Source organism: Bufo bufo, chromosome 1 (assembly GCF_905171765.1).
Source record: "Bufo bufo chromosome 1, aBufBuf1.1, whole genome shotgun sequence".
NCBI classification, from domain to species: domain Eukaryota; kingdom Metazoa; phylum Chordata; class Amphibia; order Anura; family Bufonidae; genus Bufo; species Bufo bufo.
In genome coordinates this window covers 813272983-813285958 of record NC_053389.1, presented here as the reverse complement: position 1 = coordinate 813285958, position 12976 = coordinate 813272983, and positions in this window count along the sequence as shown.

The following is a 12976-nucleotide window of genomic DNA, read 5'->3' as shown; positions in this document are numbered from 1 at the left end:
TATTTCTGTCCCACTCTGGGACTTTACTTTTGGGGGTCTGATCCCCTCTGCAATGCATTACATCTGTATTGTAATGCATTGCCTGTTAGTGTATTATACTGAGTCATACACTAACAGGTTGCCTAGGAGACGGGCCTGGGGCTGGATCTCCTGGGCACCCGTAGAAGGCAGGTCGCGATGTTGTGCAGGGAATCGGGCTGCCTTCTCACCCTTCGGGTCCCCACCACAGCAGCGCGGGGACCCGATGGGCTCCCTCACCCGCCACAAATCCCTTCTATGCTGCAGTCAGCGCTGATCGCGGCATAGAAGGGGTTAATTCGCCGGCATCTGCTTGTACAGCGATGCCAGCGGATACAGCAGGGGCCTGGCTACCAGGGACCACCGGACCCCTGCAGTGATCGGGTGCGCACCGCTCCGGTGCCCGCCCGATCACTATGACATAATAGTACGTCAAAATGCGGGAACGCACCTGCCCCCATGACGTACTATTATGTCATACTTCAGGAAGGAGTTAATAAAATGTGTCTGTATAGCGCCACCTGTCAGCTTGATATATATCTAGCAGAGCAATGACTGGGGAGATCTCTGGATCCATGTGAGGTGCAGGGCTGGTTCTAGCATTGTTGGGGTACTTTCACACTAGCGTTATTCTTTTCCGGCACTGAGTTCCATCCTAGCGGCTCTATACCGGAAAAGAACTGATCAGACATATCCCCGTGCATTCTGAATGGAGAGCAATCCGTACAGGATGTCTTCAGTTCAGTATTTTTGACTTTCAGGACGGAGATAATACCGCAGCATGCTACGGTTTTATCTCCGGCGCAGACCTTTAAAAATGTGAAAAAAATAAATACTGGATCCATTTGGCCATGTGACACCGGAAAAACGGATCCGGTATTGCAATGCATTTGTCGGACTGATCAGGTAGTTCAGGCATCGGAACTGCCTGCCGGAATTGAACAACGCAAGTGTGACAGTACCTTAGAAAGGTATTATCATTTACTAGATGATGTCTGATTGTAATTGTTTTTTACATTAGTGATGAGATAATATCCCTTTAAGGCCTCATGCACACGACCATTGTTTTGGTCCACATCCGAACCGCAGTTTTTGCGGCTTGGTGCGGACCCATTCACTTCAATGGGGCCGCAAAAGATGCAGACAGCACTCTGTGTGCTGTCCACATCCGTTACTTCATTCCGTGGTCCGCAAAAAAAATATAACCTGTCCTATACTTGTCCGTTTTTTGCGGACAAGAACAGGCAGTTAAATCAATGGCTGTCCGTGCCGTTCTGCAAATTGTGGAACGCACACGGACGCTCTCTGTGTTTTACGGACCGCAAAACACAACGGTCATGTGCATGAGGCCTAAGGCTACTTTCACACTTGCGGCAGAGAGACCCGGCAAGCAGTTCCATCGCCGGAACTGCCTGCCAGATCCGGCAAAACGTATGCCAAGTGATGGCATTAGTAAGACTGATCAGGATTATGATCAGTCTTAAAAATGCATTGAAACGCCAGTTCCGTCTTTCCGGTGTCATCCGGCAAAACGGATCCGGCATTTACTTTTTTCAACTTTTTTTTCGGCCTGCGCATGCGCAGACCAGAAGGACTGATCCCGCATTCCGGTATTTTGAATGCCACTAATACATTCCTATGGGAAAAAATGCCGGCATTCAGGCAAGTCTTCAGGTTTTTATTTTTGCCAGAGATAAAACCGTAGCATGCTACGGTTTTATCTTTTGCCTGATCAGTGAAAATGACTGAAATGAAGACGTCCTGAACGGATTAGTCTCCATTCAGAATGCATGGGGATAAAACTGATCAGTTCTTTTCCGGTATTGAGCCCCTGTGACGGAACTCTATGCCGGAAAAGAGAAACGCTAGTGTGAAAGTAGCCTAAGACTGATATATCTCCTGCCTGTTGGATCCACATCTAACTTTGGCTCAAAAACATCCATCTGGCCTGAGGCATTGACTATGTGGTCACATCTAACAGATGAAGCAGAAGGTCGTTTTGTTGAGAAACCGCATTGCAAAAATGCAGCACGTTGTGGTAAAAGAGGACGTCGGCAAAACGTACCACAGCGACTACCCATGCTGCTGCAGTGGTGCCCCTGGAGAGGCTTGTATGGCCCTTGGGTGGTGAGAACCCGGAGGCTACAATGTTAGAAGAATCACAAGATGTGCGATATTACTGTATTCAGCATCTTTGGGATCCCAATGTATATCATGGGGTGTACATAGAGTAGAGGGGCAACTCGTTGTGCTGGTTCATTCAACCTTTCATCTCTCCATCACTGATCATGAATGATCAGAGGACAACATAGAAGAGTGGGGGCTCCTTCGTGTGCTGGTCCCATGACACCTCCATGCCTCCAACAGTGATATATGTTGTACATAGAGGAAGGGGCCCCAACAACCGAAAATCAGGCCCCTTTTTGACCACCAAATGGTTACCTCTACATTACTGATCATGAATGATCAGGAGTTCCTTCACATGTAGTTCTTGGCTCATGCCTCCAACACTGATCCATGAAGTACAGTATATAGAGGAGAGGGTCTCTCCTTGTGCTGGGCCATAAACCCTCCTGTCCATACAGCCCCTATATGGTACAGATGCTTTTTATGATACGGTGCTGTAGAATCTGCATAGCTCCATATTAGGGGTGAAGGCTCCCATTCACTGACAGTAAGTTGAGATCTTAAAAATGATTGAGGCCCCCACCTTCCCAAATAAAAGATATCTGAACAGGAACCAAGCCACAATATTTGTCAAAAATCCACTGCATGACCATAGTTTGAGAGTATTTGTTTGACACTAACAATAACTACTATCCTGTGTCCAAGAATATAACTACTATAATACTACCACCTCCTATGTACAAGAATATAACTACTATAATACTGCCTCCTATGTACAAGAATATAAGTACTATAATACTGCCTCCTATGTACAAGAATATAACTACTATAATACTGCTCCTATGTACAAGAATATAACTACTATAATACTGCCTCCTATGTACAAGAATATAACTACTATAATACTGCCTCCTATGTACAAGAATATAACTACTATAATACTGCTCCTATATAGAAGAATATAACTACTATAATACTGCCCCCCCCCCCAGGGCCCTATCACATCCCAGGTTTAGTGGAATGAAGAGTGGTGTTGTGCAGCCTGTGTGTCAGTGCTCCTACCTGGATACAGCAGGATCCCAGGCTTCGGGTACTTTCACACTAGCGTTATTCTTTTCCGGCACCGAGTTCCATCCTAGAGGCTCAATACTGGACAAGACCTGATCAGTTTTATCCTAATGCATTCTGAATGGAGAGCATTCCATTCAGGATGTCTTCAGTTCAGCCTTTTCAGGATGGAGATAATACCGCAGCATGCTGCAGTTTTATCCAGGTCCAAAATTCTGGAACACTTGCCGGCATTTTTCCCCATTGAAATGCTTTAATGCCAGATCCGGCCCCAAGTGTTCCAGCAAAACAGATCCGGCTTTGCGGTCTGAGCATGCTCAGACTGAAAAACTATATGGGGGGGGGGGGGGGGAACGTTTTTCCAGATGACACCAAGAGACAGATCCAGCATTTCAATGCATTTGTCATACAGCTCAGGATCCTGATCCGTCTGACAAATGCCATCAGTTTGCATACATTGTGACAGATCTGGCAAAGGAACTGCCTGCCGGAATCCTCTGCCGCAAGTGTGAAAGTAGCCTTAGGCTCCGAAGCAAATAAAGGGCTCTTGGTTCCAGCAGGCTTTGGCATAAACTGGCAGGCAAACTTGATCACTCTACTTTTTATCTTTCTCTGCTGGGCTGACAGGCTGGCTTAATAACACTGCTTTCTTTTTGTCTGTGCTAAACAGTGCTTGGCTCAGGGTGCCTGAGGGCTCATGCACACAACCGTATGCCCTCCGTGACATACGGTCCATATGTCCCGGAGCAGCATACATTATAAGTTACTATGATGCTGTGCGCATCAGCCACCCACAGGACTATTGTCCTGCACTCATATGATATTATGAGTGCAGGACAATAGTCCCGCCAGCGGCCCAAAGCGCACAGCATCATAGTAACCCATGATGCTGTGCGCTCCCGTGTGCACAATGTATGCTGCTCCGGGAATATGGCCCGCTCACGGACCCCCATGTCTGAGGGCATACGGTCGTTTGCATGAGCCCTTAGGTGCTCTACAAGCTACTTGGTGCTCTACAAGCTACTTCCCTTTTGTGGCTCCTGCTTCAGCTGAAGAACACCTTCTGGCTGCTACTTCTTTCATGTCTCCTTAACACCAATATGGTGTCTAAAATGGAATAAACTAGAACTGCCGCCACCCCCCCTTCTGGTAGGAACAGAAGTGGACCAGTCCTGCTTAACAATTAGTGATAGTTGCAGAGTGCAGAAGTGGTAATACCACTCTGGGGTATTACATGTACAAGAATTTAACTACTATAATACCACTATGTACAAGATTACTACTATAATACTGCTCCTATATTCTTGTACATAGCTACTACTTCCACCCATGTGCATGTCAAGGCCACAATACACAAGATGCAGTTCTGACCAGCACAAGCTCTTATTCTATAGTAGACAGACAAATGAGACCTGGATGGTAAAGCGTTTTTATTCCATAGTTTTGCGGGTTGACAAGCTTTTCACAATGTATCTAGAAATCACAACTATAGCAACAGCTACAACCACCACACTAACAGAACCAATGGCCACCAACATCCACATCTCTAATGGTGGAGACTCTTCAGGAACTCTTGAAGGCTGGACATTATCTGCAACAGATTTCATATGGCTTGCCTCAGCCCAGATGACCAATAGAGGGCCAAGTGTGGCCACAGAATGCTCCTCAAGATGAAGGCCTGTAAGAGTTTTTTTTATTGATTACTTAATATCAGATGTTTGAAGAAAAGGCATTGCTCAAACATCTCCAGACTGTTAACATGTGTTTACAACTCCTTAATATTCTGAGCATGAATCCCACTGTTTCACCGACTCTTGTACTCACCAGTTTCTCTCTTCTGAATGCCTCTTGATCCCCCGTAGATTCTGCCCCATCTTCTGGCCTGGCCAAAAGGAGCAGGAGCACAGTTCCCAGAGTCACAGCAGCGGCAGATGTCATTTGAGCCTTCAAGAGCAGACCAGCTAGTGACAAAACAATTGAGAATCAAGTTACTAGGGTTAAACATGGGGGTTCTCAACTTTATAGCCCAATTATTGAGTCCTTAAGGTGGGTTTACAAGGGCCAATGGAACCGCTGATTGTCAGGAAGAAGCGTTCCTTCCAGTCAACTGTTCGCTCAGTGAAGGAAACTGCTGCCTTTACATGCAACAATCTCCTTCACAGTGTGAGAACGAGAGATTGCGATTTCTTATCCCCATACAGAATCATCCTTTCTGACCAGTAGATTGCCGTTTAGACAGCACGATTTGCTGCCCATGAATGATGATTGGAGTGCCTGCACCAATGACAGGATCAACAGTTTTGCTCGTTCATTAGCGGCACATTTAGATGGGCAGGTTATCAGGAATGAGCATATGCAGGAACAGTCGTTCCCAATGATCTGGATTATTGGTTAGTCTAAATCCACCTTTAGTATGGTGGTAAAATTCACAATTTTGATTGGGATGAGACCTTGCTTAGATGTCCTCAACTTCTTTGGAAGCACCAACGCTGAGAGGCAGTCTGAAGGTTATAACTGGCACCAACACAGTACAGATCCCATCAAACACAGCAAGCCCTTAAAGTAGGGATTTCCAAGCAAATTAGTCAACTAGTGGACAGGGTGTTAGACGAAATTAGACGTTCTCACCCAGACATATCCCCTTCACCTAGTCAGCCCATACAAGTTGAGCATTACATGGCCCGCATAGGGCTTTTTCTGCAAATCCAGTGATGTAAGAGGCTCTGCTAGGCAGAGGTTTCCACCTAGCAGTGTTCCCAGTAAGGTCACTGGGAACACTGCTAGGCAGAAACCTTTGCCTAGCAGTGTAAGAGTGTAAACTAAACATCCCTTACGATGCAGGACAGAGCATGAAATGTTCATGTCAGAGGGGCTGGAGAGGTGAAGGGGTTATGTCCAGATTCAGCTCTAAACCCAGATAACCCCTTTTAAGTTAATGCCAAGTCCATTGTGTACTAGACTACTACAACCTATCAGATGGCTCATACACTGCCACAGAGACCTTTATCCAGAATCTGCAAAGCCTAGGATCTAGTTATAACTACATACAGTTTGTCCAAGGGGGTTGAACAATACATTACCTTCTAGTATTCTTGTTGTAAGAGCAGGCTTTGTTCATTGGATCAAGAGTTTGGTTGGCTTGAGTAGCTCTTAGCGAACATGTGATGTAGATCTAGGAGAAAACCATATTGTATATGTATGAAGTCAAGTCTGCCAGTTGACATAATGGCCCTCTGAAAGAAACTGGTATATGGACCCCAGTATATGACTATACACCATGGAAGAGTTCTTAAAGGAGTGGTTTCTCACCGTAGATGCATCTGTCCCAATGAACCGGAAGGCATCAACTGTGAACTGGATCTCATCTAGCCGAGACCTTGGAGATATGAAAGCTGAGGAGGAGTCATCTTGTGTCCCATCTACCAGGCACCTGAAAAATTGGCAAGTATTTAGCAGAGGAGTATCAAACTGGTGCCAAACCCAAGTAATAACTTACCCATTAAAGGCTATGATCTGGTAACTGGGGCTGGAGTTTACATCTGATGTAGTTGTGGCCACACAGGAGTCAACAAACAGGATCATGGGGATGTGATTCTCAGTCATCACAGAGGCTTCTATATAAAAGAGGTCTCCAAGCTGGAAGACTGAGGAAGATCTACGACTGCTCCAGTCATCTGCAAGGTCACCAGACAAGGACGTCAATGTGAAACAAATATGGCAAAGTCAACCACATCCTATCACCATCCAACTTACCGGTCATCAGGTACATTGAGAAGGCCAACCTCTCATCTGTAGAGACTGTGGTACTAAACGGAGCCCAAGTTGGAATGATTGCCTTGCTGCTCACATTGCCATGACTATGAAAAAATAAATAAAATAAAAATTTGCCAAAAAGTTTGAGGAAGAGAAAACATGCTGGTGGGTGGAAAGGTTGAGGAGAGAAGACCCTAAAACATGAAAGTAATCTAGATGCACCCCATCCTTTACCAAGCCACAGAAAATGAGCAAGACATGTTGTGTCAGTCGTTACTGCAGCTCTAGAATTCAATTTATAAACAAGGCCCCTCAGGAGGATTAGCAACATGCATGTGGTAGTAGATGGGACTGTAGGAGGACAATGGTACAATGTGGACTGAACATAAATGAGGACATGACTAGCATAGACTCACCGGGGGTAATAGCACATGATGGGAACCGCAGCAGGATTGGCCCTTATGATGGAGTTGCTGGAAACTGGATTGTAGTTCAAGATTGTTCTATAGATGAAGAAGTCCGGGGTCAACTGTGAACAAAGTTAATTAGAACAATGAACCCAAAGAAGGGGGTCAACAGCAGGATCCTAAAGCTAAATCTGTAACAGGCTCTGCATTAAATGGGCCTACTACACACCATTGCCTGGTTGCAAGTCACTACAGATAACACTACAAAGCTCAGTGGCCATGTAACACTTTACATATTACAGAACGCAAGGTCAACAACATTATGGAACACATACTCTAGTCACATCCAAAGCAGCTTTCAAGAAGTTCTTGGCATCTTTCAGTAAGGTACTTATAAGACCCAACCACATAATTCAAGAATATCCCTCTAAGAGACCATCATGGAAACATCAGTTAAGGCAGCTCTGGATGCAACTGGAGCACAAGTTATGATGTAACAAGAGTTCTTGATTTTTGCAGTTCTCTCACCTGTAAGCTGGCCCCACAGGCCTCCACATTATTGTTAAAGACCACTATTGCATCTGAAGTCTGGGATCCAAGTTGGCATGATCCTAGGGTCAGTTCTGAGGTTTTTATAAGATACCCATTGCCATAGAAGTCTCTCTGCACAGTCACCACCATCTGGTCCTCAGCACACTGCACACTGATTGGGGAGGATGCAGGTTGTACAAGCTGTCGAAGCTCATTAATTGCTCCAGGATACCTGGAGCCCCATGGAGACTGAGGCTGAGCTCCTCTTGAAGCTCCAAATCCAGACACTGAAGACCATTGGTTCACTCTAGGAAAGCCTACTTGTGACGCAGGTTGCCCAAATCCTCTACGAGAACCTACTCCTGGCGCAGGTTGCCCAAGTCCTCTAGGAGAACCTACGCCTGACACAGGTTGCCCAAGTCCTCTAGGAGAACCTACGCCTGACACAGGTTGCCCGAGTCCTCTAGGATATCCCACTCCAGGCTGATAACCTCTCCACCGAGTGTCTGACTGGCGCCGTTGTCTAACTAAGGCACTGCTAAAGCCTAGGCCCCAGAGAACCACTAATAACCAACTCCACCTGAGCCACAACTCCATCCTGACTCTAGGAGAGGTCACACCAGGAGGGGCTGGAGGGAGGAGATCTTTATACCCCACCCATCACATGGTCATCGCTCCACCGCACCCCTCATTATACTCAGCTGACCACTGTGGGCTCCATGGCTATATACTACCTGCCATTTACCTTGACTAAGGCCTCATGCACACGACCGTGTCCGTTTTGGAGTCTGTAAATTGTGGATCCACAAAACAAAAATGCCGGACGTGTTTGTTCCACATTTTGCGGAACGGAACTTTCGCCCCTCAATTGATCAGTCCTATTCTTGTCCGTGAATAGGACATGTTCTATATTTTTTTTGCATAAAAATGTTGCATGTCCCTTTTTTGCGACTTTTTGAACACCTGTGCGACAATATTTAGTTGCAGGGAAATTTTTGTACCGTCCTCACCGTTTGAGAGTGGTGAGGGAGTGACGGGGCCAGGTCAGGGCTGGGACTTTGGCCCCCGACACATTTATTGGGGGTCATTTACTAAGATCGGCTATTTACACCAGTCTTAGATTTCCGTCTGCGCTGCCGTAAGATTCGTCATGAATTAGGCGGATCTATGGCAGTCCGTGCGCCTGGCATAAAAAAATCACTCCGGGCCCTGGCTTGGAGTAGTGTTGGAGCACATATTGCGCAATTTTTAACAGCGCAAGATTTCCATTGAATCCTGGGGTGAGGAAAATGGCGCACGGTGGTCGACTCACAGCAGTTGGCGCCACACACCCACATGCGATATGCTTCTTGCAGAGGCATGGTTATTCACCCCGTGCAGCCACATCGCGCCAATGGTTGCGTTTTTGCCCACGGTTTATGCCTCTGTTTTGTAAAAAAACGCGCAACATGACAGTAATCTCGTCACATCCGCACTTTTTATAAACGGCATCAGATTTGCTGCGGTTTTTATAATTGCTACAATAAACTTAGGGTTTATTCACATAATACATTTGTGGAGCGATTCGGTTACGACTTTGCGGTCGCGCCCTGTAAATGTGCTCTAATTTGATTATTGCACCCAAATTTTATTGTTTTGCTTTTGCAGTCACATGGCATTGCGAGTACACGTCACCCCTTTAGGGCTTGTTCACACGACCGTATGGCTTTTTCAGTGTTTTGGGGTCCGTTTTTAACGGATCCGTTTTTCCGCTCTTTTGTTTCAGTAGTGTTTCCGGTTCCATTCCGTTTTTCAGTTCCGTCTTTCCGTATGGCATATACCGTATACAGTAATTACATAGAAAAAATTGGGCTGGGCATAACATTTTCAATAAATGGTTCTTCAAAAACGGAACGGATACGAAAGACATAAGGAGTACATTCCGTATGTTTTCTTTTTTTTTTGCGGACCCATTGACTTAGGCCTAGTTCACATGAACGTTTTTTTTGCGAGCGTACGGGCCGTTTTTTTGTGTTCCGTATACGGTCCGTATACGGAACGATTCATTTCAATGGTTCCGCATTAAAAATGGAATGTGTTCCGTAAGCATTCCGTTTCCGTATTTCCGTTTTTCCGTTCCGTTGAAAGATAGAACATGTCCTATTATTGCCCGCAAATCACGTTCCGTGGCTCCATTCAAGTCAATGGGTCCGCAAAAAAAACTGAACACATACGGAAATGCATCCGTATGTCATTCGTATCCGTTCCGTTTTTGTGGAACCATCTATTGAAAATGTTATGCCCAGCCCAATTTTTTCTATGTAATTACTGTATACTGTATATGCCATACTGAAAAACGGAACGGAAACACAACGGAACTCAAAAACGGAACAACGGATCCGTGAAAAACGGACCGCAAAAAAACTATAAAAGCCATACGTTCGTGTGAACAAGGCCTTAAATGGAGCCACGGAACGTGATTTGCCGGCAATAAGGCCTCATGCACACGACCGTTGTGTGTTTTGAGGTCCGCAAATTTCGGATCCGCAAAACACGGATTGCATCCGCGTGCGTTCCGCAATTTGCGGAACGGCGTGGACAGCCATTAATGTAACTGCCTATTTTTGTCCGCAAAACGAACAAGAATAGGACAGTTTATATTTTTTTTTGCGGACCACGGAACGGAGCAACGGATGCGGACAGCACATGGAGTGCTGTCCGCATCTTTTGCGGCCCCAAAACAACTGTCGTGTGCATGAGGCCTAAAAGGACATGTTCTATCTTTGAACGGAACGGAAGAACGGAAATATGGAAAAGGAATGCATACGGACCGTATACGGAACAAAAAAAACGGCCTGTATTCGGAACGCAAAAAAAGTTCATGTGAACGAGCCTTTAGGCCTCCTGTACACGAACGTGTCTTTCCCGTTGCCATATTGCGGACCACATTTACGGATCCGCAATACACGGGCACCATTCGGACCCATTCATTCAATTCAATGGATCCGCAAATCCGGAGATGCGGAATGGTGCGTAACGGAACCCTACGGAAGCACTACTATGTTTTTGCGGAACAGCCGGATCGCGGACCCATTAAAGTGAATCGGTTCGCGATCCGCTGCGGCTGCCCCATGGACGGTGTTCGTGCATTGCGGCCCGCATTTTGCAGGCCGCAGCACGGCCACGGGGCGCACACATTCGTGTGCAGGAGGCCTTATGAACGTATTACATGCGTGTGTGATAAGTCACCTGGCCTAAGCTTGGTCTCTGTGGCGGTAAATATAATAAGTGATTTCCCGCAATGTGAAGGCGCTTGTGCGATTATCAGCTGGGACCTGGGCGCTATCATGGTAAGCGTATACACCGCGGCACACTGCAGTGCGGCATCGTGCATTGGCAGGAGTAATATGTCTGCTAATTGGGCCGGGGCTTCACAGTGTTTTTAGGTGAGCGCATGTGTATCCCTGAGTCCACGCGCAACCGCCAAACCGCTTTGTGATGCTTCCTGCAATGTAAGCCTATGTAACCACGTGACATTGGGGAGAGTGATCAAACTGGTGTAAAGGAGAACTGGCTTAGTTGCCAATAGCAACCAATCAGATTCCACTTTTCATTATCCAGAGCTCCTTTGGAAAATGAAAGGAGGAATCTGATTGGTTGCCATGGGCAACGAAGCCAGTTCTCCTTTACACCAGTTTGATAAATCTCCCCCATTATGTCTACCATTTTGCTCCCTCCTTCTTACCACTACCATGGCCAGCATATTGAGGGAGATTTATCAAAACTGGTATAAAGTAGAACTGGCTTAGTTGCCCATAGCAACCAATCAGATTCCAGCTTTCATTTTCCAAAAGAGCTGTGAAAAATGAAAGGTGGAATCTGATTGGTTGCTAGGGACAACTAAGCCAGTTGTTCTTTACACCAGTTTTGATAAATCTTGCTTATTGTGCGCAAGTTCAGCGGCCATGGCGGCGTAGCCTTAGGGGGCGTTCACACTCTGCCGTCATATCACCTTTTTTAGCACAGATTTTCACATTTTATATAAACCATGAATACACTTCGAGTTGTGTTTGTGGGATTTTTTTTGTGGTAATTTTTATTATTTTGGCAAAACCGTGACAGTTTTGACCAAAATCCTGCAGTTTTGCTCAGGCTTATTGCAGCGCACGGGGTCAACGTCCACGGGGTCCCTTTAAGAGGGAAAAAGTCAACAGTTTTGTCGTGAGGCCAGTTGCATTGAAGCAACAAGGGCACAGGGCCCCTTTAGTGATATGGTAGATGGTGGTACCCAGTGTAGGAGGGTGGCCTGAAATGGCTCTCACTTGTCACGGTGCTCCTACCTGAAAACGCTGGAACCCCAGACCTTGGGTTGAAGTGGATAACAGCTTAACACGGAAGCCGCCCGTGTCCCTTCCGCAATTTGTGGCACGGAACAGGCGGCTCACAAAACGGACAAGAATAGGACATGTTATATTTTTTTTTGCGGGGCTACGTAACGGAGCAACGGATACGGACAGCACACGGAGTGCTGTCCGCATCTTTTGCAGCCCCATTGAAGTGAATGGGTCCGCACCCGAGCCACAAAAACTGCGGTTCGGATGCGGACCAGAACAACGGTCGTGTGCATGAGGCCTTATGTTATGGTCCCAGCCCCAGCAAATTTACTTACATTGTTGCCTAGAAACAGGTCACACACCTCGTCATAAATTAGAGGGGGGAACCGATATTAGTAGCCGATATTAGTAAATGTGCCCCAATGACTTCAGTGGGTCCGAGGTCTGCATTTTGCGGACAAGTACAGGACAAAGTCTGGGGGAGAGTTATCAAAACTGGCGGAAAGTAGAACTGGCTTAGTTGCCCATAGCAACCAATCAGAGTCGACCTTTCATTTTACAAAGGAGCTATGAAAAATGAAAGCTGGAATCTAATTGGTTGCTATGGGCAACTAAGCCAGTTCTACTTTACGGCAGTTTTGATAAATGTCCCACTCTATGTTTTTGCCCAACGAACATACGAATGCAGGTGATCCGTGTGCTTTATGCATCCATGTGGCCTGCTTCTAAGCCTCACGTAGACGTCAGTGTTTCACGGAC